Here is a 25,775-nt window from a genome sequence, read left to right as displayed (position 1 = left end):
AGCCTGTTCTTTATGAATTTATCCAAAGGAAATGCACAGACCAAGCAGATTTAAGGGTTGCTCCCTGCCGAACAATACCAAGTCACCAGTACCAATCACACTTTCCTCCTTTTCTTACTTTGAGACCCAACACTAGACAACTAGTGTGACTGAGGGGGGAGGGGAGATTTATTCCTTGTTCCAGTTCCTTCACTCCCCAAAACTGGAGTTAATACGTATCAATGATTCAAACTGGGAGCCTCATTGTCTGAAGCTATGATGTAACCTAGTACATTATTTGTCATTTGTTTACTTCACAGTAGAACAACCTACTTAGTAGAAACCTCTGTGAGAATGTGTGTACATGGGTCCACTACCAATACATCACTCTAGTCCTCCATGTTCCTTTATTAATATGCTCCACCCACAATTTGGTAATAGACTATGTATATTAATGTCATACTGGGTCCAGTTGGTTATCTTCAGTCACAGGAGTGTACGGGGCAGGGGTGGTGGTGTAGTATAGCAGATATTAAGAAGTCTCTGGTGTAGATACTGGTGATCCTGCCTTCTGCTCCTGCCTAGCTTAACAGAGCAGTAGCTACTATCTTTTGCACCTCCAAATCCAGATGCTCAAGTTTGTAACTTCTGATACTGACCTTGGGGACCCCAACCTGGACATATTTTCCAGGTTAAGATTGGTATATGGCTGCCGTGCCCCAGCCTTGGGTATGGGATTGATATGATAACAAAACGTCAGTACACTGATGTTGTTGTTATGTGCCTTCAAGTCAATTTCGACTTATGGCTAGTTCACAAAGTGATTTATAGTTAAAAACAAAATATAATAAAATGATGGAAGCAAACAGCTCACAGCAAACATAGAAATCAAAACAAGTAAGGCTTCAATCCTATACCCACTTATCTGGGAGTAAGTATTCCTTAATTCAATAGGGCTCACATCTGAGAAGAATTATATAGGATTATGCTGCAAAAGAACAAAAGACCTGAGCATTATTAAAGCAAAGGTTTGAATGAATGAATAAATCTTTAATTGCTCAAAGCCATTGGCCACCGCAATAAAATACAAATGCAAATACAATACAAATACAAAACATATACTAATATTAAAACCGAGCAATAGAGGAAACAAAAGAATAATTTAAAAAGGAAGAAGCACCTTCCAATCTTGTTTTGGCAATTTAGGTGCAAGTTTGCTTCTGGACCGCCACTAATTGTTTTATGTATTTGGCTCTAATTTTTCTGGCAGCCAAGGCGAAATTGGCCACTTGTGTTAAAAAAATATCGCTGCCAACTAAAAGGATGCTTATATGCTCCATTAAGGGCCTGCTTGACATGGAGTGAATGATAGAATGTAAAAATTTAAACCTTGGTCTTTATAAAGTGGACATCTCAAAACATAGTGAGCGATGTCTTCCACTTCTCCCAGGTGACATATGCAGACACGGAGATGCATAGGGGTGTTGGCATATCGCCCTTCAAGCATAGCTGTAGGCATAGTTTGAAGCCGTAAAGCCGTAAAGGACCTTCTCAATGACGGGGCTGTTAAGAAAGTGAAATATTGTTCCATGGTAAAGGTCGTTTTGAACCATGGATACCAAAATGAAAAAGACAGTTGAGTGGAAGAATGGAGGGTCCATCACTTGGTATACAAATATATTCTGTCCTTCAACAATTGTTTAGCCCTCATCAGGGGCTGTGAGGGTGAAGGGTCAATATTAATTCCATAAATGGCAAGAGTAAATTTAGTCCGTTTTAGCCAGGTGTTGTAGAAGGGAGACTGTAATTGTTCAAGAAAACATTTTTTGGGTAGGCGGGAGTCGCACATGCATGCAAGTCTTAGCCAATATATGGCCAGGGCTGCATGGGCAAAGGATTCTATGAAGTAAAGGCCTGTCTCTAGCCTTAAAAGGGATACAGGCGTGCCTCGGGGAATTGCCAAGACAAATCTAATAAAGGCATTTTGAACTTTCTCTAGTGAAGAAATATTTTCATGTTCCCAGATCTCTGCACCATAAAGAAGTTGCGGAATTATTTATTTATTTTATTTATTATTTATTTATTGTATTCGATTTCTATACCGCCCACAGCCCGAAGGCTCTCAGGGCGGTGCACAACATAGGATAAAATACAATAAAATCACAAAAACAATAGAGCGTAAATATTAAAACAATAAACAACCAATTATACATTAAAAGCTTAAAAAAAAGATTAAAATGCCTGGGAGAATAAAAAGGTTTTCACCTGGCGCCGAAAAGATAAAAGTGTAGGCGCCAGGCGAACCTCATCGGGGATACTATTCCATAATTCGGGGGCAACCACTGAAAAGGCCCTAGATCTTGTTACAACCCTCCGAGCTCCTCTGTGAGTCGGAACTCGGAGGAGGGCCTTAGATGTTGAACATAGTGAACGGGTAGGTTCATATCGGGAGAGGTGTTCCGCTAGGTATTGTGGTCCCGCGCCATGTAAGGCTTTATAAGTCAAAACTAGCACTCTGAATTTAGCCCGGAAACGGATAGGTAGCCAGTGCAAACGAGCCAGAGCAGGTGTTATATGTGCGGACCGCCTAGTCCCCGTCAGCAGTCTAGCAGCTGCGTTTTGCACCAGCTGTAGTTTCCGAACTGTCTTCAAAGGCAGCCCCACATAGAGCGCATTGTAGTAATCCAATCTAGAGGTTACCAGAGCATGCACAACTGAGGCGAGGTCATCGCTTTCCAGATAGGGACGTAGCTGGGCTACCAACCGAAGGTGGTAGAACGCATTCCGTGCCACCGAGGCCACCTGCACCTCGAGAGACAGGGATGGATCGAAAAGAACCCCCAAGCTACGAACCTGTTCCTTCAGGGGGAGTGTAACCCCATCTAGAACAGGTTGAACATTCACCATCTGGTCAGAGAAGGCACTCACCAACAGTGTCTCAGTCTTGTCAGGATTGAGCCTCAGTTTATTAGCTCTCATCCAGTCCATTATCGCGGCCAGGCAGCGGTTCAGCACATTAACAGCCTCACCTGAAGAAGATGAAAAGGAGAAATAGAGTTGCATGTCATCAGCATACTGGTGACAACGCACTCCAAAACTCCTGATGACCGCACCCACTTTTCTTACGGAAGATCTCTGCCGCTGGGGGAACCAAACTGCCTCCTTTAAATTTAAAAAAACGGCAGAAAAGTTGAGAGGAATGGGCAGCCTTCAACCTGACTATTTCAAAATGAGAATTCCAAGAGAGGTTAGAATTGAAATTGAGACCCAAGTAGCGATAACGTTGTTGAATGGGTCTACTGTTAAGTTTCCAGGCATGATTTTTCCTTTTTTCCCCAAACACTACCACCTTCGTTTTAAGTGATTAATTAGAAGGTGTTCTTTAGAGCAAAACGGACCCATACTACTTAGCAATGTCCTCATGACAATTTGAGTGGTGGAAATTAGGGCTAAATCATCGGCGTATAGAAGCACCGAGAGCTTAGCAGTTAAAATTGAGGGCGGAAAATACTTTAAACCAGACAATTCCTGAACAATATTGTTGATATAAAAATTGAAGAGGAATGGTTTCCCCTTAGTGCTGAAAAGAAAATAAGATCATCACCACCCAAACCTCTTTGAAAAGGAAGTTCCAAATATGGGGTGCCAAAACAGTAAAGTCCCTGTCAACCACTTGCTACCCACCCTGCTTCAGATGGCTAGGAAATAATTAGTTGGGTCTCTGAGACTGATCTTAACAAACAGGCAGGTTCATGCAGGAGAAGTTGGTCTTTTAGAAACCCTGCCCCCAAACCATTTATCTTAGAACCTTCCAGACCTTTTCTTCCACATGTGTAGCAATCATGCTAAGGGGGCAGAGTGGAATTGCACTTGTCAACCCAGCTCCCTGACCTGCACCCACACTTTCAGAGGAACGTCTGCAAAAGGTTTCTCTGAATGTTCAGTCTTCCACACAATTGGAGCCCTGATCATGCAGAGTTCCCAACTGTGTGAAAGGCCAACATGTGCATATCTATATGTGCACAGAGGGCCTTTTAAGATCCTCTCTGAGCACGCCAGTGTCAGCTGCCAGTTTCAGAGAGCCAATAGACAAAAGCACTACCTCCTGCTGCTCCCCCCCTCCTTTTCCTCATCATTGGTACCATCTTCTTGGTTGCAAGGCAGAGAACTAGCAAGCAAATAGGTAGTGGTACCTGATGCCCTTCCTCATTGCCACAATTTTCTGGACCAGACTGAGACACAGGTGAACAAGCAGGGTACAACGATTCAAAAGAGAAGCATGCCCAGTGGGCTTTTGCCAGTCAGACCCCTCCTGGGACTGGGGCCTCACATCTGTCCATGATGACCCTCAATGCCAGTCCTGGAACACATCATCAAGAACTAGCAAGCATGAACTTGTTCCCCCTCCACACATTCAGTGTGTGTGGTGGTGAAGGTCCAGAAAAGGCTGTTGAGGTTAAGAGGCAATGCTTACCTAAGGCCTCCTAGTGAGTTAGTTGTTGAAGGTTTGAGCTAGAAATCCAGTGCAGACTTTACATGATACCTGCTCTTAAATGGTGTAGTAACAGCCCCCTTGACTCTTAGTAAAACTCAAGAGTAAACTTCACAAACTCTGCACTAGGTGTTGCCTGCAGGCCAGTATTGATTTCAGCTGTCTGTAGCAAGCATCTATCCTGTACCAATATTTACATGATCTGTGCCTCTGACACGCTGTGTAAGCTACAGGAAAGAAATTCAGAAATGGAAATGTTTCTTCTTGGGTCTGTTTTTATCGTGACACAGGAGGACCACTTCCCCACCCCACTGCTTTTAACCAGCAAGATGGGAAGGCTACAAATGTATTTTTTTTTTAAAAAAAGAAAGGACTTTTTTATGGCATGGCTAATAACATCTTTGCTGCACCAACTATTTGTTCTGCTCTCTTCTCTAAACAGCCAATATCTGGGGATGCAGGAACAGAGGAAGCAGGTAAGGGAGAATGAAAACAGCCCTCTCCCGAGAGTCAGATGCAATCACACATTTGTCACAGTGAGTTGCCCACTGTCTGTGTCAGGGAACAATCTGACAAAGTGCGCTAGATGAAATTTTGCTGGCTTCTGTCTTTAGATAAGGACGCTATCACTGACTCAACATATTTTATGTATAACATACCAGCTGCAAAGAGCACTCAGGCATCAGGCTTGTTTAAATATAGTTGATGGTATCGGAAAAACCAGTTAACATGTCTCGGCTCAACGCAGGACATTTTTACATCCAATCACCATGCTATGGAGGTCACCATGCTTCTCCTTAGCATCTTCGCCACACAAGCCTGCCCACTAACCATGGGCAGGAAGTATTAAAAGGGTCTAGACAGGAAAATAAACCCTTTTTGATGTGCAAAAACATGGGAAGCATTTCCTGGGATTATGGCAGAAAGTATGGAAGTGTGTGTGTATGTGTGTGTCTTTGGATTAGCTGTACAAAGTTACTAGTGGGAGGTGGGGATAATTTTTCACCATTCTGATTTATTAAAGAAATGTACAACGCTGCCAGCCAAGACTTGAAACTCAGTGAACTAGAGACTTAAAACCCACAGTGCCAAGAATCATTGAATAAACAGAGAAAAACTACTTCAACAATAATTACTGGAGTATCTCCTGTTCTACAGATGGCAAATATAATATTATGCACTCTTAGCCAAAAACAACTTCGTTCTTCTTCATGCAGCCATCTTTCCTCTTAGCCTGGAGCATTGTGTAGGACATGCTACAATCCTATCTATTTCTTTATTGACACTGAATGCATCAACATCAATATAACCATGGATGCTGCTCTGAGGAAGCGTGATATAAGCGTAATAAATAATGTAATAAATACACATTAGACTTGTCACCGAAATTCAGGTTGAATGTTGTGGATCCATACAGTGCTAAATTCTGCTCTGAATATTTTGGCAGTTAATCCATATAATTAGTCAAAACTTGCCCAGCTGCATTTTATTTATAGATTACGTTTATATACTCCTTTCTTCCAAGGAGTTCAAGGCAGTGCACATGGTTCTTTCCCACTCCTGCCCCATTTTATCCTCACTCCAACCCTGTTATGTAGGTTAGGCTGAGAAAAAGTGACTGACCCAAGGTCACTGAGCTCCATGGCCATACACAAATTTGAACCTGGGTCCTTTCTGTCTTAGTCTGACAATCTTACCACTACACTACTCTGGTTCTCTTTGATGCTTTGTGTGATATTCTTGCAAGCCCTATGCTCCTTCAAGCCCAAGTCCAGTAACAACAGATACAAAAAAGCAGGCGGAGGCGATGTTCTCTCTCTCTCTCTCTCTCTCTCTCTCTTTTTCTAGATACAAATCGCGGCACAGCTATTTCTCCCTCACATGTGGAAGCAGAATGATGTTTTGATATCAGTAGTGATGGTGATGTCACTGGTGATGCCAAAAAGTGCCTTTAATACTGTTGCGCGCCTCCCCCAATCTCCGAGCGGTGAGATTTTGGGGGTGCCTCCGCTCCTCCAAGGTTTGGTTTCCTTTGGGAAGAAGGTCAGCGGAGACTGTGGTGTCTTTATGAAATATGGTTTATTTATTTACACACATTCCAACCTGAGATCAGGATGGAGGGGTTCAATGCATCAGCAGTCCAATATCCAGCTTTTCCATCTGGGTTGCAGGAGGCACCCCAAAGGCCATGGTGCAGAGAGCCAGTCTCTCTCTGCCTGCCTTCCAGCTCCCAGCAATTCTCTAGACACAACTCAAACTACAAGCCTCTGCTGGGCTCCAGGAGGGGGGGGGAATCCTCTCCTGAAGAGTTTCAATGATAAAAGGATCTCCCTGGCCCATTCACCATTGCTAGGCAACTGATCAGCCCATTATCTTACCTGGCCAATCTATTTGGTTAACAAAAGACTCATTTGACCAACAGAGCATTCCTCATTCCAAGGCACAGGATTCCAAATCAGAGGCTGGAAAGGGGACCCACAGTAATCATCCATCCCAGCCCCCATGCTCATAACAATACTATTTTGCTGCACAGCTGTTTTATTCAAGATTTTGCTAGAATTGGTGCTACTGACCCAGAAAAAAAATATTTTGACCAGACACAACAGTAGGAGTAGGGGGAGGCTGGGAGAAAAATAAAGAACATGTATACAACTGTAGATGGCTCCACAATTCTGCCTCCAGATCTTTGAAACATTATCGTCTACACACAGCGCACATTCTGTACAACAATCTTAATGGCAATTAATGGGGAGAGGAGAAGAAATTCCTATCCATGGACACACAATATTGTTGTGTGAGTGCTGGGAAAATATGCTATCTCCACCATAACAACACAACACTGAAGGAAGACGTGTAGAGTGTGCACAGCAAATGAGAAGAAAATGCTGAATCAGTGGCATCTCTAGCATTATGAGCATTCTCTAATCAAAGGTAAGGAGGATTCTCCAAACTAATATTCAGCTCAGTTCCAGACTGGCAGCCGGGAAGAGGGGGGAGAGAGGAGCTTGTAGAATTAGGACAAGGAACCTGTCACCCTCCAGATGCTGTTGGCCTACAACTCCCATCATCCCTGACCACTGGTCATGCTGACTGAGGCTGATGGGAGCGGGAGGGTCATAAGTTTCCTGTCTCTGATTTAGAGTGAGTCATGTCATAATCAGGCTGTTTTGTCTCTCTTTGGAGTATATCCAAACAAGATCCTCCCACAGGGAAGGGCTGTTTTGTCCCAGCCAGACTTAGAAGGTAGAACCCTAGCTGCCCATTGGCAGTCTGTTAGCTCTTTTTTCACTTCTGGCTTCTTCTCCTACACATCCAAACACAATAACTGTATTTTGGGTTGAGAGAAAGTAGCCCATTGCTTATACAATGTCTGAGACAGGCTGGAGCCTAAGGAGAGTTGAGGCAGTTTGAACAATCAATCTGGTCATGTAGACTCCCCTACTTCAACTTCCTGAGTTTGAATCGCATGTTAGGGCTTGTTTCAGCCTGGCTGAATTTTTGGTTCCTATTACATATTACATATATTTATATACCGCTTAATACTAAGACAGTCACTAAGTGGTTTACAAAACAACCAATACAATGTGTATATATAACAAACAATGAAACTGGAAAACTACATTACAAAACTACAATCTAATGCAATATAACACTATAAGGCTTCCCTTCCCCCCCACCCCCCCAACATGCTTTATCACAAATGAAAACAAAGCAATACTTACGCAGAATCAAAAAAGAGGACAGATGTGGGCACAGATTTTAATCAAATTTGCACATAATAATTTAGAAATAATTTAGAAAAACTCTTTTATAGCTATTACTGATTTTTGAAATAATTACTATAATTTAAATATTATTATTTATTAAACTTGTTGATTGCCTAATACTGGTTGTCTCTAGGCAATTTACAATAGAAACATGCATCACAATATAAAAAAGCATATAAAATAGCATAGTGGGGGGGACAGCCTGGCTGGGAGTCCAGAGTCTGTGAGTTCAAATCCCCGCTCGTGTCTCCTGGGTGTCAAGGGCCAGCTAAAGATCACCCCCACAGTGAGTGGCTCAGGGGTTACATGCCCTGCCACCTGTGCAGCCGTGGGCAAGCTGCATAGTCCCAAGGAGCCCAGTCGCCTCCCAGCTGGCAGTTGCGGACAAGGAAGGGGCTGGCTTGTGCAGCTGTGGCAAGCTGAGCAGGCTGTAGCCAGCCGGGGAAGACTAGCCTCAGAGGGAGGCAATGGTAAACCTCCTCTGAATACCGGTTACCATGAAAACCCTATTCATAGGGTAGCCATAAGTCAGGATCAACTTGAAGGCAGTCCATTTCCATTTCATAAAAATCCAACAATTTAAAACATTCCATTCTGATGACCACATCAGTAAAACATACAATAATTTACAAACTATTGATGTGATCACCACACAATTAGCACATGAAAAACCGACCCTACCCTAAGAAGCAACAGCCTATCACTCAAATGCCTAGCAATACAAAAAGGGATTTCCCTTGCATCAAAATATAATCAGAATTAGTGCTGGGCGAAGCTCCCTAGGAAGAGTATTCCATAGGTGTTCGGCAGGATGGGGACATTGCTGAAAAGGACCTATCACATGTTAACACACTCTGAACTTTTTTTGGAGGGGGGCACTCAGAGAAGGAGGCTCTCGCTATGATTACATTATTGTACCCATCTCCCCATTAGGGGAAAGACTATGACCAGATGACCTGTGTGCGTTCCAGGTTCTCACCGCTGATGGTCAACTTCAAGAGCCCCCTTTCTTCTTAGGGTTCTTTATCTTTCAACTGGGCAGCCCTTCAAACAGAGGATGCTTTCAAATAGAAGACTGCCCTTAAAACAGAGTACTTATCCAATTAAAGAACTGCCCTCTGTAAAGTTGAGCACATGGCCACCCTACATCTGGATCTTGAACTAGTTTCTCTGATTTTCAGTGCTTGTCTGTTACACTTCCCAGTTCTTTGATATTTGAATGGGTGTCTTATGAGAGGGGAAAGTCAAGAGCTTGCACTGAGTTCACCTATGTGTGTGTTGGGTGGGGGGAGAATCAATGTCTTCCCAGCTTTACTTCAAATTTTATTTTAGGCAAATAGTATGAGACACTTGAGTGCAATACCCTCGCCCCAAATACTAAGCTTGGTTGTGGCTTCTTAGCACTAGGAAGCAGCACATTTACTGTGCAGCTTGTTTTTGTTCTGTAGTTTTCTTGTGGGTTTGAGGTATAATTTGTCAGCACATTTCTAAAGCGAAAATGTGGGATCTCAAGCCTTTCGGGCTGTCACACTGCCTGTCACTCACCCACCATCAACTGAGGGGGGCATGAAAGGGTTTTTTTTCTCTGTTCCTACACATGGGAAATAGTTGTGATTACCCAGTGGTGAAAAGTACTCTGCGCATGGTCAGAGTTTATTACTTCACATTTCTAGGACAAAACCATTCAACCGAAATAGATTCTAATACCAAACTCTGGCGGAAATTTAACCCTTATCAAGCTACACAGGAAGTGGATTGGACTGTGAAAGACCAACACAAATTGTGTTTGCATTTTGACAAATTTGTAGGACAGTATAATATCTCAGAGAGGAGGGCAGGTCTCCTGCTCCCCTGGTGCATTCACTATAGCTGCCCAATTTCCCTGCTTTTTAAAGTTTGATAGAAATATGTGTGGGCTACAGGTACATTCTTAAACTGCAAGGTTTTTTGTCTATTAGTGAATATGTTTAAAGGCACCCTTTCCTTCATAAGTGTTGTACTAATCCTGTTATGAGGAAGGAAGAGAGGTTAAAAATGGCCAATTCATAAAGCCACCAAACCAACACTGTGAACAATCCTACATGGGCATAGCTGTCATCTGTTTCAATGAAGCTTACTTCCACATTGTGTGTTTTGGATCTAGGCACTAGTGTTAAGCCTAACAGAAAGTTTTTCCATTTATGCTTAGGTAGGGATGAGGGAAAAATCTGTTTGGTTTCCACTTTAATGCTAACCTACTTAACTCATACTTCCCAAACTCACAGGCAAACTGAAACACAGCTATCCTTTGAAATTCTCACTTCTCTGAATTTTGTGATGGAATTGTCCAATCAAAGTGTGCAGAAAAATGTATCTGGAAAAATAATATAGAAAATTACACTATATTAGGGTAAGCTGTTTGCAAAAATGCATAAATTAGGCAAAGTTGTGTACAAATATGCATGTATTAGAAGAAATGCACACAGAAACGCATACAAATTTTCGTGCAGGCATTTTAAAAAAACAAATTCATGACAAAATGGATCAAACTGAACTTAAAGTTAGAAAAATGAGAAACTGACAGAGAGCAAAAATTGGCAGATTTGTCCCTGTGCTCTGGTTCTTTATTATTTCTTTTTAAAAAGCCATAGTATCCTATACAATAAATGAGTACCAATTTTTAAAGTGTAACTCTTTGCTTTGCCAGGTCCAGCCCTGTGATGCCAGGAAGGGAGGTGTGTGTGAGCAGGGGGGTAAGGTGGGAGATGGATCCTTTTGTAAAGATCAGCAGTTCTGTGTGCTTTTATCCCAGGCAAAGATTACATTTCTCTCCCAGGGGCCTCTGCTGCCTCAGATCCTTTTCAGACTCAGCCGCTGTGGCACAGCAGATAGTTTTGGGTGTCCTTTCATTTTTTTTCTTGACAGTATTAAATATATACCCCAGTGAGTCATAAATCAGCAGTTTATCAGAGAATAAATCATATCTGTAATAAGGGACCACTTCTTTTTAATTGGACAGTGCATTAAATTAAACAGATATACTTCTCAAAGAATACAGAAATGTGTCAGCTCGACTTCTTTAATGAATTTTAATTTTAAACCACAGTTTCTTTGGAAGAAAGGCTTTCCCTCACCACCACCACTGTCCAGCAAAAATTATATTCTAACTGGATGATTTGCTGACTTTTGTAGGTTATTGTATTCCCTCTGCTTTATCTTTCATTCATTCAGTAACATAGCTAGCCTTTTCTCTAGGTTGTGAATCCATTTCTGTGCAAATGGGTCTCTTTATGTATAAATATTTCAGTAGCCAGGCATATGGGTTTATGTGAAATGGAGTATTTGTGGCTAGGTATGCATGCATGTGCATGATAGGGCATATACAAAATAGATGTAAAAGTAAGTTATATGCCAAGTAGTGTTTCATAATCCACATAGAGAAGATCCATCTCTGCTGTTGATTTGGTGATCTCTAACTACATACTTTTTATGTATTCCTTTTATCATTCATATAGAAGTTTCAATATGCAAAATGCTCTGCAGCCTCTATCACTTCTTCTCATCCTAGACCTATAAGATTAGTGTTTTTCCCCATTTTATCAATTGGGGCGAGAGATCTAGGGCTCTGTGTTGTGATAGCTCACACTGTAAACCTATGGTTGAGCAGTAATTTAAACCCAGGGATCTCTTAGATCCAAATCCAACATTAGAGTACTCTGCACTGGACTGATTCAGACACAGAAACACACCATGGTTTCTTGTTATGAGAAGCCCATGGATGACACTTGGGCTAATGCACTTCTTCTTCCTCCTCCTCCTCTCCTCCCCTCCCCCATACATGAGGAAAGGAGATTGGAAGCTTCCAGTTGTGATTTGCAGCAAGCAAGCCACAATAGAAAGCTTTATATTCCATTCCCTCATGCACAAAGGAGAAGAGAGGAAGGAATGCATTAGCAAAATGAACCAACCAACCATAGTTTGTGGTTACATGGTTTATTGTTACATTGCTGTTTTTTGTTGTTGCTCATCCTTGTAACAACAAACTAAATCCAGGCCACTAATAAAAAGCTGCAGGCTGTTCCCAGCACAAGCATCACTGAAAATAATGGAAGAGCAGTTTGCATACCTCTCAATGGGGCTACCACAGGAAAATTTCTATTTGATTATGGATTGTGTAAGAATCACATTTAAAGAAGCAACAGCAAAAACGTATATGTTCAGCTGCAAATTACTTTGATGTTTTGCAATTAAAACATAACAGTCTTAAAATATTATTTTGAGGCATCTATTTTTGCTCTACTGAAATCATTTTTATTGATGTTCATTGTGAAATGCTGAAAAACGAATGCTGAATAGGCCCACTATTATTAAAAGGCATGAAGAATTGTTCTAGAAAATTGTTTTCATGAACATTTCCTAAAGTTTGTGCAAGAAAAGTGTTTGTTTTCACTTCTGAAGAATTACTGTCATTGAATTAGATTTATAAATGTGAATTTACATTTTCCATTGCTACCCTGATCATTTATAGAAACAGGCAATGGTATTGAACCAACTAATCTTATATGAATGTCCCAAGACACAGTTTTCAAAGAACATAAGAAGAGCCCTGCTAGATGAGACCAAGAATCTATCTAGTCCAGCATCCTGTTTCCCACAATGCCCAACCAGATACTTCCAGCAAAACCACAAGCAGGACATGAATACAAAAATATTCCCCATGCTGTTTCACACACACACATCTTGCACTGGCACATAACCACTGAAAAAGGAATTCACTCCCACAAGATGTTGTGATGGCCACCAACCTGGGTGGCTTTAAAAGATTAGCCAAATTCATGAAGGATAAGGCTATCAATGGCTACTTACCATAATTTTCCACCTTCACTGTCTGAATACCAGCTGCTGGGAATCACAAATGGGGAAAGTGCTTCCCTTAGGCATCTGGTTGGCCACTTTGAAAGGAGAATGCTGGATTAGATAGGCATTTGGCCTGATCTAGCTGGGCTTTTCTTGTGTTCCTATTTAGCTATCATAGCTAACCCCTGTCAATAGACTTATCCCTTTTTAATGCCTTATACCAGTCATAAAGTATTATTGTCGTCCTGCGCTTCCTCCCAAATCAAAGTTGCAAGGATCAGCTGTGTCCAATATGAGGGGTGGGGGGCGGCAGTGGGGGAATGTACAGAGAGGTTGCTAAAGAGAGGGCTGCATGGTCAGCTGCAGCAGCCCAGCTCAGTGTGCAGCACAGAGGCTAGCCACATCGCAAATATATGCATACAAGGGGATACCTGGCTCCCAGGAGGCTTGATGGGCTCAAGGGCAAGACATCGCAAGGGCAGACAAGAGAGGTAACTTTTCTTCTACATCCTACCCCCAGGTCTATAGGAGGAGAGAGGTATTACAGACAGGGTCACCAAAAAAGAGGAAACGCATCACCAAGAGAGAGAGAGAGGGAGAGAGAGAGAGAGAGCAGACTTACACAAAATCTGCATATGCTGATTTATATATACATGCAAATATAGGATAATTGCTATCATTGAAATAGAAATAATGTAGAATACATCTCACCATAAGAATGTGGCTAGGTGACCTGTGTGCCTGTTCAGTCTGCTGTCCAGGTGCTCACTGTTAAGGCAACTTATGGTTCTTTACCTTTGAGCCAGACTTGGACTAGGCAGCCCTTCAAATAGAGAACTCCTTCAAAGAAAGGGCAGTCCCAACTAAATCAGCACCATAGCTACAGGGAGCCAGCTGCCCGTCTTCAAAAAGTACTCTCTAGAGGGATGCTAAAACTGTATAGTCTGAAAGCACTACACATCTCTTTTCATTAACTACGGGTCCCATGTGGGTGTACAAACTGTGCAGCTGCTTCAGATGTTAGCACCTGGAATGGGTTGAGACATTTAACATGCACCTACAAACACGTCATATGAAGTGGCACTAAGTTGCTGCCTGTGGGCTGCTTCTTAAGCAATAGTTGAAACTTAAGGAAACAAGTTTCTAATTTACAGCTGTTTGTTGCAAGGGACATAGCTCATAGTGGGAGAGCACCTGCTTTGCATGCAAAAGGTGCCAGGGTCAGTCTCTCCAAGTAGGGCTGGGAAAGACCCCTTTTGGAAACGCTGGAGAGCCACTGCAAGCCAGTATAGACAATAAATGGAGCAGCTTCCTGTGTTCCTATGCCTGCAAAGATAGATGCATATCTAACAAGGATTAGTATTACATGCAATTAATTTGGAGGAAAGGTGTATGATTGCTCAGCCATTCACACTCTCTGTGAGGTAGCTGTTTGTATTGCCATTTTCATATTATTTTTGTGTGTTTCTTCATACAAGAACCCACAAAAGGCATTCCTGGCTTTAAAATGAAAGGTGAGAAATGGCTCTGTGATCTGCTTTCCCATGCCCCCCTTCAGAGACTTTTCAACCGCTGTCAATGGGAACATTATCATCATCATCATTTTCAAAAAGCACATTGCTTATATACTCCTGGTTACACCACAGGGCATACTGAAAGGGTCCACCTTACAAACCATTTGTACAAGCAGCTAAAATTATATTGGAGCTGTGTCAGATTGCAACTGCATACATTTTGCTGACGTCACCCGTGGGTCTCCTTCAGCATTAGAGCTTCCAATATTTCCATCTTGCAGTCAATGTATGTCTTTTGGGATTATTTCCTTCTGTTCTCAGTGGCAATTTCCCAAGCAAAATCTCATTTTATTGTGTTCAGTCTCTGCTTCTAATCTTTCTTATTCCCTATGGATGATTTATCGCGCTTGACTGGTACTGCCCGTGGTGACGGAAGCTGATAACTGTTGATTTGCTTTGAGAAAGGGTTGCAGTTTTGTATGTGTGTTTGGAGGACTATGTATGCTCACATTTTCATTTGTTTTATGTATTTATTGAATTTCTGTGCACCTTTCTGCCCTCATACTGGCCCACACAAAATTAATATAATTTACAGTTAAAAGAACAAGTGGTATATGGAACCAGTGAAATTGGGTAGGTCACTTTCAGCTGAGAGAGGCCAAAAAAAATGGCTTGGCTCACAGCAGATGCTGCAAAATATAATTTGTTTAGCACGCAGTTACCCTAACACCTTTCCAAGTGTATGCTATGGGAGGATTTAGGAAAAAGACAAGACAAGAAAACTCCAAATACATGACTGTACAATTCCTGCAAATGCTCCTAGAAATGTATTGGGGTTTCCATGTTTTGACTTGATCTTATTTTGCACTTACTGATTCTGCTCCTGCTGATCCATATTGGCCGGGGGCTACCCCTGACCTCTTCATTTACTAATTTTCAAATGACACCATTTACTTTAAACCTTCTAAACATAAGTTTGTGCATATTTCTTAACTGGACTGTCACAGAATTTATCTGTTTGTCAAAATTCAGCTAGTCCTTTGAGCAGGTTTTTATTTGTTACCACAAGTCAATCATATTTATTTTTGTTTTCAAAGTGATCCAATTGTAAGAGGAAATATCTCTTTCAAGTGTGAATTTGAGGGAAGGGAGGGGGGAAGAGGACTCCATGAACTGCATGAGAAGGGGAATGCATGCACATGCATGCATATCTTTGAATCAGGGTGAGAACTGCTTGCCCAAGCCAGACTGCTGGATGTAGTGGGGTTCCCTTTGTATTAGCCCCTAGCATGTGCAATGGTAAAAGCGATGCACAGAAATCGTCAGAGGGAGCTACGGGGGGGGGAGATAAAAGATTAGTGGAAAGGCACAGGAGGGGAAAGCTGCATCATACTATTTTCCCTTCTTTTTGTAAAGAAGGAACATGACCACCTGACTACTGATGTGGTAAAGAAGGCAAGCAATCAGCTTTCCTTGAATTATGAGATGGAATTATGAGGTGGAATCAGGGCAGGCCCCTACCATTAGGTAGAGTGAGGCAATATCCTCAGGTGGCACATGGCAGGAGCAATAGTAGCAGACCTCCCTGGCTTCTCCCCCCTAACCTCTGGGCATTTCCCTCAGTTGGATATCAGATGTGTGTGACACACAGCCTGCCATGCACCCCCTGTAGTGAAATGTGTCTTTAGGTTAGATGCACAGCAAAGAAAGAGTATAACTTTCTCTAGAGGGTATTACACACCCTAGAGGGAGCTAGACTGATTTAGTTACTGGAGTTAGTCAGTGTTGTGTAGCACAGAACAAGCTCAGATGTTTTCCTCTTTAAGAATTATTAATTAAAGAAGTTCTATCTTATCCTCGGTCTCATCCTGATCAATATAAAAACCCCTAAATTAGGCTGCTACCCTCAAGCGCAGTGAAGGATGCTATCCAATTGCCAGTATTGAAGTAAGATTCAAGTGCCGATCCAATCAGCTTCTGAACATGGAAAGGGAGGGAGGCACCATCTTGTCCTTTGCCTCAGGCAGCAATATATCTTTGGCTGGCCATGGCTGGAGCTGTATCTTCTCACACACATAATCCAAGAGAGTCTACTGGCACTTCTGTCAAACCTCTGTACCTCTATCAGAGAAGTTTCAGAGTTTGGCAAGTGTCATCTAGGTACCTACTTGCCTGAAGAAAAAATCAAGTCACACATTGTGTTGGACTAGGCAAAAGCTTTGGGATTAAGCTGAAGTTCTTTAGGTACTTCAACTAAACTGAGGGCTTCCTCATTCACTGCAAGACCGGGGGGAGGGGGCAAGGAGAGGGAGAGAGAGAGAGAGAGAGAGAGAGAGATGTGCATGTGCAATGCATGGCTCACCTTTTGGTGGGGTCTCCAACACTGCAATGTGGTGTGGTTCCATGTGTTCCTCCGAGCTCCCATGTGCACAAGGAGCCTCTTGAATGGGAAAGGACACTTATCTTGAGATGCCATAAAGCGGACTTTGTGCCATCCTGCTTTTCCTAAACCCCTCATTCTTCTTAAAGAAAGGGAAAAGTTGGGAATTGACAGGTCAACTTGGCCATAGGCCAGGAATGGCTGTCTCACATGCACATGACACTCTTAGAATTTATTTAAAGCAGTAAGACAAAAGGACAGTTCAGAGCACTGGATTAATTCCATTTTCTCCCCTCTTCCTTCCTCTCTCATTCTCTCCCTCTCTCTCTCTCTTTTTTATTAGGAAAATAAAAGAGACTTTGAAATATTAAGCGATAGTGGGATTAGAGCCCTCTCCTGCTAGCCCCAGTATTTCCTCCCCTATTAATTTCCACTTGATTAGAATTCTTTTTGAAGTGTTTAAATATGGACAACAGGAAAAGGGGAGGGTGAAGTTATTGAATATCAGTTAAACTGTATTAATATAAGCTCAGTCCCTGCTTTTATATAGATATTTCATATATATGTATAGTCTCCACTAGGAATAAAGTAGCTGTAACCCTCCTCCCCTACCTCAAGTAATTATGATCTCTCTCAAAAAAAAAACCCCCTATAATAAAACTCTTAAACTTTAATAGCCCATTTATAAATCCCTGGCTTAAAATTTAAATGCTTTTAAAAAAAAAAATTTAGAACTGTGGAAATTTGCTTTTCTTTTAAAACATAAGAGGCACATTTATAGCGTTAAACTTGTGAAGTAGCGAGTATTACAAAAATGCTCAACCATTGCCCTGATGGAAAATTTGAAGCCAGGAGGTTATCAGGGAGTTTTAGTACGGAGGGGTCAGCCCTCAACTGAGGGTGGGGGAACAATTGTCGGGGAGAAAAATCCAGACCAATATCTCTTCCCATTGTGGAGCACCATGATATAGGGTCAGAAAGCTTTTCTCTTTTTTTAAAAAAGGCTAAAGCTGTTGCAGTGTTCAGAAGCTAAATTTCAGATCTCTCTCATGCGCACACACTTCATCTTTGACAGACAGCAATGGGCTTCCTTGTCATGGCTATTTTGCACATCCCAACTCATCATCTGCTGTGAGCCAAGCAGTTTTTTGTGGGGCTTTATTTACAAATCAGTCATTTAATAAACCAGATTCCGATATCTCCGTTTAGATTCATAAATCTTTTACAGATACGTACAAAAAAGGGGGGGAGCTAAGAAATACATTTTGATTTACCAGACATGACTTTTAGCATCAGATTTAACTACCTGACTGACTTCTGAAACATTCAATTGGCTTATGAGTCAGGAAATAGCTTTACAAATCTTAAAACAGATTTACAAATCCTGCAACAAATCCTGGTGCCAATAAGTTCCAGGTGAAATAAATAAATAAATACGCTCATTTACAAATCTCTAATTTGCCATTTGGAATACAACAGACTGATTTACACATGGCAATTCTGAGGCCCTGTTGCTGTTATGACTGGCTTTTATAGATTCAACACTCACATTTTAATGCTAAATACTAATCTATAAATCTTGATCAGCTTTTCCGTATCTGATTTTTCCCTAATGTTCTGATTTACCAATGAGCTCTGTTGATATTCTTTCTGCTTTATTCATGCTGCATGATACTGCTGAAATTGTTCCCCACCACCACTGTTAGCAAGATTTTGCCCCTCGGTGGGACTGATAATGCAAGTTGCTGAAGGATGCAAACTCTTTCATATAACCTTCCAGCATATGACTTGATCAGGAATCCTAACAGTGACAATTGTGTGCCTCTTCTGGTATAGAGTAAGGGGCCAAACTAGAAACATACAATTAATTTCCATGTATATCGATAGCAGTTATGGAGAAGCCTGGGGACTGTGAAGTTGCATGGAAAGGGAGTTTAAATTTTCCCCTACCTGGCATTGTCCTTAGAAAAAACAACTTCTCCAGAGCTGCTATTTGCATTTTAAAGGAAGCCTCCATTGCTGCCAATGAGAGCTTATTTTGAAACGTAATTAGCAGTTTCAGCAAATGCAGTTTTTGTTAGGACTATGGCAGGGAGGTAAAGAGTTAAAATTGTCCTCCTCACTTACTCCCCTTCCATGGTTCCAAGGCTTCCCTGTGGCTGCTTATTTACATAGCAAAAATGGGCCTATTAAGTGCATTCATGCAATTTGCATCACATACAGTTTGGCCCTAAGGGTAGACTGTAGTTTTTTCAAATCACCTTTTTAGTTATTTCAGACCCCGTCCCCCTACACCTGTACCTCTCTATTTTCAAGGGTGAACATTTTTATTACTTAGTTTTTACATTGTCCAAATTGTTAAATATATGTTGCATAACTGCCCTGGATGCTTTGGCAGAAAAAGTGGTATATAAATGTAATGGATATATAAATATCTTACATTAAATAAATATTTTTGTTATATATTTATCTATATTTTGTTTTTTGCATCAACACAGTATGTAGCATTTTGCAGGCAGAAAATGATGTACTTCTTCGCATGCAGTTTATCCTGGGCAACCCCATTCTTATGTCATACCTCCTATCTGTATCTGTTGCATACAAATTTATCATGTTGACAGTATTTACAGAATCCGTGGTGCAATCAGGAGCTTAGCTGGCTACAGCATTAATTTTGGTGGGCACAACATTGTCTGACTCCAGATTGATCTGAACATTTCAGGTTCATGACTGTTGGACGCGTGGTAAGAGCAACTCCTGTTTGGTTCTCTTTGCATGCCTAAAGGGAGATAGAGAGAGGATCCTCCTGCCGGCTAGACTGCCTGTCCTTACCTGTGTTCCTCTGCCTATCTTCATTCCAAATACAAGCAGACAGGCAGACCTCACTTCCATCCTCTCCTTCCTTCTATTCTCGTTCTTGGACTAGCCGTGGGAGAGCAGACATCTTTGCCTCTCTCCCCAGAAGCTTCTGCGCAATGTCCAAGCTTGGGCATTGTGCCTCCAACTTAGTTAGCTAGAACTAGAGCCTTTCCTCTTTTAATAAAGTAGTTTTTCCTTATTTTACTAAATCTAAAGTCTCAGTGATTCACAGCAAGGTAGAAGCTTGCTTTCTCTCAGGTAAACCACGCACACTCACTGTACACAGTGCTGAGAAAACTACACTCAACTAAACTCCAACAATGACTTCAGTATCAAATGAGTGCGTACATGTGTGAATGAATGAGCCATTACAGATCAAACACCAGAAGTATCATTCTGGTATGTATGGGCTGGCCCATTATCTCCCTGGGAAGATGTTTTATTGGTATGAAACCTAACTATATAAATAAATTGGCATGAAACCTCCACTAGGGGTGTGCATAGCCCCCACGATTTGCCTTGTATCTGCATTTGTATCTATATCTGTGTGATTTTAAAAGTTCTGATCTGTTTCTGAGTCACTATCTAAAATGAAGCTCTGTATTTCCACATTAACTATAATGGAGCATCTAAAAACAGTTATAACATTTTCCCACTTTGGCCAAAGTAGATGAAATTTACAGTCACTTGAACTCTTCCAAAGTGGATTAAACCTGCCAAATTGGAGAGCAATAGGTTAAGGGTCACTCTGTGGGGAAGTGAAAAGGATTCATAATTCCTTACGGAGGGGAGAGGAGGTTTGTCTCTTGCTCTTTCTTTCTTTAAAATAATTAAGAGCTGGATGAGTTTTCTGTATTCCTGCTTGTACATTTTTAAAACTTTGCAGCTTCACCCCAGCCTTAGTTTCTAGTGCCCTCCAATCAGCAGTGTCACTAGCGGGAGTGCAGGGGGGTGCGAACCTCTGGTGCACGCCCTCCCAGGGGCATGGACGAGGTGGCTGGGCTTGCGTGCGTGCGCACATGCGCACGCACCCAAGGCCAGCCACCCCGTCCATGACCCTGGAAGGGCGCGCACCGGAGGGGCACCCAGCCAGAGAAGGCCTGGGAGTGCCGGCACGCCTCCCTCACCCCGCTGATGCTACTCCCAGTCTCACCCGCCCGCCCGCCCGCCGACCTCCGAGGAGGTGTTGGAGCAGCCTTGCCGGGCAACGACACGGGGCGGGGTGGCTCTGGGTGTCACCCCCCTTATGGTGACACCCGGGTGCGGGCCGCACCCTCTGCACCCCGGTAGTGATGCCCCTGCCTCCAATAGACCTTACAGTCCTTGTCTGTGTTCTCTGATAGGCCACATACCTCTGATTTAGGCCTCACAATATGAACACTAGAACGCTGTCTAGAACACTATCTGAAACTTTCTGAAGAGCTCTGTGTTCTTTTTTCTTAAAGCAGAGCAATGTAGGATTTTCCCAGAGTTCCCTGGGAAGAGGGATTGACGGTTATACTGTCAAGAATAGCTACGTTTGGTCAAGCTAAAATGGCTTAACCAGAGGGAATTCTGGGGGGCTTTGTTGCAAAGGCCTCTGGGATACTCTGTGCTGGGGAAACCCAAGTGTTTCAGTGCCAGACAGCTGCAAATTGCTAATGTGAAGAAGATGTAGCTGAGTCCTATCTGTTATCTCTTATCTGCTTCCCGCGATCAAAGTCAGGAGTTTGGGTATTACAGATCAGGGACCGCTTGGTGTGACTGTCTAGTCCTCCTTATCTCCAATGAAGGTGATCATGGAAGGGGCATCTAGGATGGCTAATTGGCTCCCTCCTTGTTGACACCCAAAACCCCATAAAATGAAGGATGATCCTTCAGTTACTTGTTCCCTATTCCATCTACCTTGATTCACCTAAAGACATTTGGAAGCCATTGGAAACCAGGCTTTCAACTTGAAGTGAGTATTAAGCTAGGCTAGTAAGCTTTTGTTATTTTTTTTGTCTGTTTTGAATCTCTCACAGTGTTATGTAAATGTATCTCTTACTCAGCCCTGTTGAGGGTAATTGGCTTTAAAGGAAAGTAATGCTGCTCTCTCTTTTTTTATATGCACCTTTCTTTTCTTTTAAATAAACTACCTTTTCTTGGGGCTTTGACTCTAAATACAGGCCTTAACCACACACTACTGATTACTGCTGATTAAATTAGGTTAATGCTCCAGAGCAAGGAATTCAACAATAGATCTGCTCTAGGATTTCAGATAGTGCTCAGAGTTTCCCCTTACTCAGATTGTGGGCTAGAAAAGGGTGGTGGCAGTCTACCTTCTAGGGTTGGTGTTGTTGTGTAAATTTGTATATATGTTAGCAGAGATTGTCAACTGTCTGAGATGCTGGGTGCCAGTGTGTGTGTTTACCTAAGAAAGCAGGCTTTTACCCTGAATTGAGATCACTGAGACTTAAGATTTAGTAAAATAAGAAAAGCTACTTTATTTATAGAAATACACAGTAGATAGAAAGGCATACCTAGTTCTAACTAACTAAGTTGGAGGCGCAACGCCCAGGTTTGGGAGTTGCCCTCAGGGCTCAGGAGGGAGAGAGTAGAGACAGAGGCGTCTCCTCTCTCTCGGACAGTCGAAGAAGAGAAGAAGGGAAAGGGCAGAAGGAGGAGGGGCAGATAAGCTTCCCTAAGCATATCAGTCTGCGACAGAAGGAAGTCAGTCAGAGCATCACAGGTAAAGGTAGTCAAGTCTAGCCATCTAGAGGACCCTAACTCTATCTCACTTCTGGAAAATAAACAAAAGAACAAAACAGGAGTTGCTCTTGCCCCACTTCCAACAGGTGTTAGGTATAAACTAACCCTGGGAAAGTGAGTGTATGCCAACGAAGCAGTGGCCCAGGAAATTGGGACTGTTCTGGAAGCAAAGACTCCCCCTTGGGGTTGCTGAGGTCAAAGGACCCCAGGGGGCAATCTTTGGCATGTACTACTCTCGAAATTGTCACTCTGTGAGGGGAATAGGGGCCTCCTAACAACTCTCAGCAGTCTAGGATTGCCAGGTCACAAACCCTGAGATTTCAGGAATGGGCCCTAGTGAAGTCACAGGGTGGGTCCCAGTGACATCACAGGGTGGTGTCAGTGACATCACAGGGCAGGGCCCAGTGATGGTATTCTCCCTGGCACCTTCCTACCCACCCCCACTTTCCTACCCTCATCCACCCCACTCATTCCCTGGGCACCTTCCTACCCCTACCCACCCCACTCACTCCCCCAGGCACTTTCCTTCCTACCTACCTCCCCACTCACTCCCCACCACCACACTCACTTGTCCACCCACTCCCCCAGGCACTTTCCTACCCCCTACCCCATTCGCTCCACCCACTCCACTCACTCCCCATACTCACTCCCCCAGGCACTTTCCTTCCTATGTTGAAATGTATGAGGTTCAACTCCAACTTGTGGGTTGAGGCTGCATGGGGTTAAAAAGGGTAGCTAGAGAGGAGACCTCTTGGTTGCTAGGCTATACCTGTCCTTTGATCTCCTGCTGTCTCTCCCTTCCTGCTAGACCGATATGCAAAGGATGTTGATCTCAGTTGCTTCCCTCCTTCCAGTCTTCTTCTTTCTCTCGAGCGGGGAGCAGACATCTTTCCTTTGTCTCTCCCTCTCCTCCAGCATGAGGGTGAGCACTGGCCGCAGTGCTTGCTGCTCCAACTTAGCTAGTTAGCTAGATATAGGACTCTTTCCTATCAAACATGTACTTCCAGAATAAAGTAGTTATTTCTTATTTTAAAGCTTAAAGTCTCTGACTAATTTGCAGGGAAGGTAGAATCTTAGCAAAGATTCAAACACACACACATAAGCTTGCTCAATACTCTCCGTTCTGCTACGCAACTCTGCAGGGTCCTACAGGACATTGGGCCCAATGTCCTATATCTTACTCCCTCCTCACCACCTTCTTTCATTGGCATCCCACACTGGGCACTTACAGGCCTCCGTCCTGCTCAACCGTTGGGGAGGCCTGAGCTCACTTGCTGCTGCTATTGCTCCAGGCAGGTGAGGGCACATGACCCCTTGCTTGCCCAGAGATTGGGGTGAATCCAAGGAGGACCCCCCAAACCCAGAGTCTCTGAGTAAAATTTGGAGACCTGACAATGCTACTCAGCACCGTTAACAAACTACAACTTGCAGGATTCTTTGGCTGAAGCCATGACTGTTTAAAATGGTATGATATTGTTATATTTATAGTCCAGATAGGGCCTATCACTCTTCGGCCTATCTTCTCCCAATATTATATTTCTCTTATTGAAAGTGGGGCAAGAGCAACTCCTGTTTGGGTTCTTTTGTTTGTGTTCCAGAAGGAAGATAGAGTTAGGGTCCTCAAGCTGGATAGGCTTACCTACCTTTACCTGTGCTATGCTCTGACTAACTTCCTTCCTTGTAAACTGATATGCGTAGGGAAGCTTATCTGCCCCTCCTCCTTCTGCCCTTTCTGCTTCTCTTCTTCGACTATCTGAGAGAGAGGAGACATCTTTGTCTTTTCTCTCTCTCCTAAGCCATGAGGGCAGTACCCATGTCTGGGCACTGCACCGCCAACTTAGTTAGTTAGAACTAAGTATGCCTTTCCTATCCACTATGTATTTCTATAAATAAAGTAGCCTTTCTTATTTTACTATGTCTTAAGTGTCAGTGATCCTAAAAGCCTGCCACTTCGGTAAACGCACACACTGGCACACACGCATCTCAGACCGTTGACGATCTCTGCTCATTTATACAAATTTACATAACAAAGGGTTATGGCAGCCCAGTAAGCTAAGGTGAATTGCAAGTTGTGCCTAAAAGTTAAAAAGGCTAAATACTGTGTGTGATTTACAAAGAGATCAAAAGGGAGATTAGGCTAGAGAAAGAAAAGCAGATCAAAAGATAGGGAACCATGGCTGAAGAATCAACACTTAAGACGAGCATCCCGAGGCTGGAGAAGGACAATTATGCAGTTTGGAGTCTTCGAATGACTGCACTCCTGAAAGGGGAGGATCTGTATGAAATTCTGACCAATTCTGAACTCTCGGCAGAGGATGAAACTGCTACAGCATCCTAGAGACATAAGCATGCAAAAATGAAATCTCTTCTTATTTCTGCATTATCAGATGAGGCACTAAATGTTTGCATAGGATGTAAGAATGTGAAAGAAATGTGGAAGAAGTTGAAAAAATATATGACAGGAAGTCTAAAAATCATATAATGTTCCTTTACAACAAATTGTTTAGTCTGAGAGAGACTGAGACAGACAGTCTCAATACACATTTAGAGAGATTTACAAGTCTGCTCCAAGAACTGGAGAGATGTGGGAGGGTATTTGAAGATGAAATCAAAAAGGCATTTCTCCTGACCTCTCTCCATCAATTAACTGCTTGTGTACTAGAACAGATGGACAAGAATATGAGTCAGATTATGTCATATTTGAAAGATCAGGATTTTAAAGAGACACAAAAACAAACTCTGTCTGAGAAAGCAAATTTTACTGTGGGCAGAAACAGCAAACAAAGAAAGAACAGAGAGATGAGTCATTGCCCAAAATCACAGCAGGATACTGGAGAACACAAGAAAAGGTGTTTCACATGCAAATCTCCTAATTACCTTCAAAAGGATTGCCCTAGAAGGCAGACAGGAGAAAAGCCTGACTTTAAACAAAGGCAAATTGAAAGGAGAAAAACCACTGGGCAGACAAAAATGAAAGATTCTAGTTACCATGTGTCTGATGAAAGGAATTATGATAAAAAAACAGATTTTTAATTGATTCAGGATGCACAACTCACTTAATAAAAAATAAAAGCTTGTTTAAAAGTTTTAAAAGCCATACACAGAATGTGTTAACTGCCTCTGGGGACATGTTCCATTCTCAAGGAATAGGCACGGTGCATCTGCTTTGCGAAACACCAGAAGGCAAAGGACAGCTTGAACTTAAAAGACTACCTATT

The sequence above is a fragment of the Rhineura floridana genome, chromosome 7 (assembly GCF_030035675.1).
Source record: "Rhineura floridana isolate rRhiFlo1 chromosome 7, rRhiFlo1.hap2, whole genome shotgun sequence".
Classification (NCBI taxonomy): Eukaryota; Metazoa; Chordata; class Lepidosauria; order Squamata; family Rhineuridae; genus Rhineura; species Rhineura floridana.
Note: the sequence above shows the minus strand (reverse complement) of the source record.